A 5,468-nucleotide genomic window follows, 5' to 3' on the forward strand; every position below is an offset into this window, starting at 1 on the left:
ACATGTTCCATCTAAGCACAATCTGTGTACTAGATTTCCCACTTTTCACAAAGTTAACTTCTTATAATTAATAATAATTTATTACAACCCACAGAGTCAAATGTCTTTGCATCATCAATAAAATATAGATAAACATATTTCTGGTATTCTCTGCTTTCAGCCAAGAGCCTCCTGACTTCAGCAATAACATCCCTCACCCCATGTCCTCTTAATATGGTTTGAACATGTGGCAGTTCCCTGTGGTGAAGAAATAGGTAATTAAAATATTGGATAAATTATCCTTTCACACCTGAATTTTGTGAAACTCAGCATTCCTCCATACTGTTTTATTTCAGTTTCAGAAAAGTGATTTCTAAACCCCATTACTCTTTCTGTTACTCTTTTATTTGGGATTCATTATGTCCAATTTATCTTTCCATGTTGGAAGGAGCCACTGCTTGGAGAAAATATGGCTATCTCAATTTCACCTTTGAATTCAAAATATTGTAAATATAAAAGCTATTAGGAATAAAAGAACACAATCAATCTGAAAGAAATAACGGGTATTTGGTCTAATACATTTAAAGGTCAAATTGAGTAAGTGAATTCCTATGTTAGGAAAATGATTTAAGAAAATTCAATCTATTGTGAACTCTTTGAAATATTACAAAGATCACAGAACAATTAATTTAAAATCACTGCAAAAGAAGCAGTTGTTTAAAATTAAGTAAAATTTTGGAGATTTTTATCTTTGATGCCCCTTCTTTTTTTTTTTTTTTTTCCATCTATGTATTCCTTCATATTCACTTCTCTCTCCCACTCCAATAAACTCACATTTCAAATATAATTGATGATCTAATTACTGAACATAATTCCTTTGATTTCTCTTCAGTCTCTATATGGTATTGATGATATTCACTATCTCAATCTCTTTGAAGGTCTTTCCTCTTTGGGTTATGGCATACTTTTACTAATTATCCTTTAGATCTCTGAAAAATGCTTCAATCTATTTTTTCTGCAACTTTGAAATCCAGCTCTAGGAACTCCACTAGGATATAACCTAAGATCAAGTCACACAAAACGTCTCTCTTTTCCCTTGATAAATCTGAGCCTTAGTAGATGTTGTTGACTTTCCTGAAATATAGCCCTCCTCTTTCCTACCCTAATATCCACCCTTGAATTCCAAATTAGTCAGTCAAATTTCTCATTATTCTTTAAAACCTACATAAGAGCTTTTCATTTCTATGAAGTCTTCCCCTCGAGGTACATAGAATTCTAGCACATAGCCTTATTTCAAAGACACAGGAAATTCCCTGACAAAGAAAAGACATTCAATATATGTGGTATATCAAACCAGGGATTTAGATTCAGAAATCTTTTATATAAATTTCACCTCCTTTATATGTTTGACATTGACCTAATACATCCTTCTTTGGAGACCTTTGTTTCTTCTTAGCAGACAAAATTAATAGTAACTTTCCTGTAAGAGTTACATGAAAGTTTTTTTAAGGAAATCACATAGAACCATGTTTGTAACCTAGTAGAAATTATATAAATGGTTGTTACAAGTGTCACTACTATTATTATTTTTTACTTCTCCACTTCTTCTTAATGTCAATAAATAATTGATTTCTTAGTTTGCTAGGGTTGGCAGAATAAAATGTCAAAAAGTGTGTGGCTTTAAAGAACAAGAATTTATTGTGTCACAGTACTTTAAGATAAACCAAATCGAACTCACTGCCTTCAAGTTGATTATGACTCAGAGCAACCCCCCTTGGGTTTACAAGATGGTAAGTCTTTATGGAAGGAGCTCTGGTTGCATGGTGCCTAAGGTACTTGACTGCTAACCAGAAGGCTGGCAGTTCAAACCCACCAGCCATTCCTCAGAAGGAAGATGGGGCAAACTATTTCCATAGTGATACTGCCTCAGAAACCCAAGCAGGGGTCGCTATGAGTTGGGTCCAACTCGACAGCATGTAACAACAAAAACAAGTCTTTATGGAAGTAGATTTTCCAGTTTTCCTTCCGTGAAGTGGCTGGTGAGTTAGAACCACCAGCCTTCTGGTTAACCGTGAAATGCCTTAGGGATTATGCCACCAGACCTCCTACTTTAGGATAGAAGTCCTAATTCAAGCCATTGGCAGAGCCCTGTTCTCTCTGTCTGCTATAGAAGAAGATCCTTCCTTGTCTCTTCCACCTTCTGGTAGCCTCGTGCATTTCTCAGTGATCCTTGACTGTTAGATGCATTTTCACATAGCATCTATATTCCCCTTATGTTATTTTGTATGGCTCTTTGTCTTCACTACCTTTTTATAAGACACCACTCTGAAGGAATTAAGATCCACTTTATCTAACAAGACTACTTAATTGATAACATCTTCAAAGACTCTATCTCTAAACAACATAATATTTATGAGTAGAAGGGTGACTTTTTTTTTAGCGGGACAGAATTCAATCACTAAGATTGAAAAAGCTACAATCAGAAAATATTCTGGAGTGTGTGTATGTGTACGCATGTGTGAAGCTATCACTGATATTTCTAACTGAGATAACAGCTTCTTTCTCTAGACCCATAATACATTCACTGAACCACAGTTTGAATTCCTTTTTCACTGTGATATATTTACTGTTTTATCTATTCATGAAAACCTTATTAATTCAGAAGCAATGACAAAACAATGGTTTCTCTTTAGGTTATATAGGTCTATACTTTCTCTCTTGCAGAAGCTCTGGTGGCATAGTGTCTAAGGCATTTGACTTCTAATGAGAAAGCTGGTGGTTCAAACACACCAGCCACTCCTTAGAAGGAAGACTAGGCTGTCTACTTCTGTAGAGAAACCACCTCAGAAACCCAAGGAGGAGTTGCTATGAGTTGGAATCGACTCAACAGCGGTGAGTTTGGTTTTGGTTTATCTCTCTTATACTATCTTCTCCCAATTACCTGCCACTAAATCTTCCTTCAAATGCATGAAGAACACACCCTACAATAAGTAAAATGATTATTGAAGTAAGTAGAAGAATATAATTGTTTTCTTGCAGATATTTTATTCTAGTAATTCTCTGTCCTTCTTTTTTTTCCACTTCCTCTTTGGGAGGTTGTGACATTTTATAATTTATAGGGAAACCATTTAAATTATCCAGCCCTAAGCACTTACACCAGGTATTTAGTAGGAAATTTAAATTTAGTGTGAGTTTTTCTTTTACAGTGGCCACTGGCCATGAAAGAAAAACAAAAGAAATCACATGTTACGTAATATATTTTGCCTGTGGGAGAAAATTAATACATCCCTTGTATCATAAATGTTGGCTAAAACAAGATTCAGGGAAAGATAGGATCTCAGAGCCATATGCTTCTTAGAAGGGTTGAACAAAAAGAGATTGGAAGAAGCTTTCAAAAGGCCAAAACCAAACTCGCTGCTGTCAAGTAAATCTTTATGGGCATCCTGTTTCCACATCCTCCTTTCACAGAGCAGCCGGTGAGTTTGAACCACTGACCTACTGGTTAGCAGCCAAATGCCTTATCCATTACACCACCAGAGCTCCTTTTAAGGGAAAGGCTTACATACATGTAAATACACTAATGACCTGGATCAAGACCAAAAAGAATTGAAGAGACTTTAGTCATTTGAGTAATTTACTAGATGACCATCTACTAAATTCTGGTATTCTATTTACTTCCCGAATATTTCCTTTAATACGAAATACCCAATACACTAACCCCAAATTTGTGAGCACGAGCCATTTATGAAGAAATAAATCTTACTATCACTGTGGACTTTTAAGGCTTAATAGTTACCAGTATTTTTTATCTACTGCTTATATTAAGTGGTTTCACAAGGTTAATGGATTTTAATTTGGATATCATTATGTTATTCTCTCTGCATTTTCCTATATGCTACACAGAAAAACTTAATCTATTGAAGCTCAGCATGTGGCTAAGTCATGATGACCTGCTGATAATTGCTGATTGACAATGTTGCACAATGGTCACTTCAGAACTCCCGTCTAGCTTCTCTCTCCCAGGGAGCCTTGTGATTATTGTGAAACATGAATCAGAATTTGAATAACATTAGTCACTCACATGATAGATCATTAGGGTCACATTTACACAAGTGGTAGCAGCACCGTTATAAAGCCACTCTCAGCATCCTTTCCAGGCAAATTAATTAATTTAGACTTCTTCAAAGCCACCTAGCAAAGACTGAAAAGTACTGGAGAAACTAATTAAACCACAATAAAGAAGCCTATGCTGATGAGTATAGTCATATATTAGACAATAAAGTCTTTTACATTTTTCTCTCTTTAGATACATGCAATATTCAATTTCAGCCATAATGGATAAAAAAGAGATATTATTGGGACAATTGAAAAAGATTAAAAGGGCTTTATGTATGGGATGGATGGATGTAGTATAATGTTAAAAACTGGTATCTGAATAAGGGGGACATGAGAATGGCCTATGTTTTTTTGCAATATGTAAATTTGTAACTGTTTGAAAACAAATTGGTGTAAAAATTCATTCTAAAGAATAGCAAAGAAAAGTATTATGAAGTAAAATGGTGATGATAACAAAAACAGTAACAGTGTCTGCTAATCACATGTACCATAAATTTTATTTTTTATTTGAGTCAGTTTTAAACTAAAGAGTAGAAAACAGGAGTGTGATGGTATCTTTGATTTTATTGATGGGCAAATAACTCTGTGAATGTAACTTAGCTAATTTCATATATTTAGGACATTTCAATTATAGATCGTAATATAAATTTATTATGAAAATAACTGGTGCCTCATATGTTTTAGCCATGTACACTCAAGGCAGGGTACGATACAAAGGATTCATTCGATGTTGCTTATTCAGCTGCCCAATACTTTAGAAGCAATGTTGACCAGGTATCTTTATTTTTAAAAGGAAAACACTTTTTTTTTTTTTATTGTGATTTGGGTGAAATTTTACAGAGCAAATCAGTTTTCCATTTGACATTCACACACATCTTTTTTCAAATCATTGATTACAATTCCTTCCTTGTAACATCAGTTCTCCCACTTCCTCCCCATATTTCTCATTTCCATTCCTCCTTGTCTCCCAATACTTCCTGCCTTCCAAACTTTGTCCTTGGGCAAATTCTGTCCTTTTGATCTCAAAAGATTGATTATTATGAGTCTATAGCTTCCTAGAGTTATTGTTCACCTTGTAGGCCTGTGTTTTATTTTATTTATTTATTTATTTTTGACTGAAAATTCAGTTAAAGGACGGAGTTTAGTTCCAGATGCAAAGTTGTGACCCAAAGGCCATAGTTTTAGGGGTTCCATCAATCACTATCCTATCAATGAGCTTTTTTTTTTTCCTTTTTTTGATTTAGTGTGTCGTTCCACATTTTTCTCCCACTCTATCGAGGACCTTCTGATATGATCCCTTCCAGAGCATACTAGATTTATTTTGAGGTAAACATGACCTTTACAAATGAACTAGCAAAAGCCACAGAGGCTAT

The sequence above is a fragment of the Orycteropus afer genome, unplaced genomic scaffold (genome assembly GCF_000298275.1).
Source record: "Orycteropus afer afer isolate SDZICR_OR568_19922 unplaced genomic scaffold, OryAfe1.0 scaffold00886, whole genome shotgun sequence".
Classification (NCBI taxonomy): Eukaryota; Metazoa; Chordata; class Mammalia; order Tubulidentata; family Orycteropodidae; genus Orycteropus; species Orycteropus afer.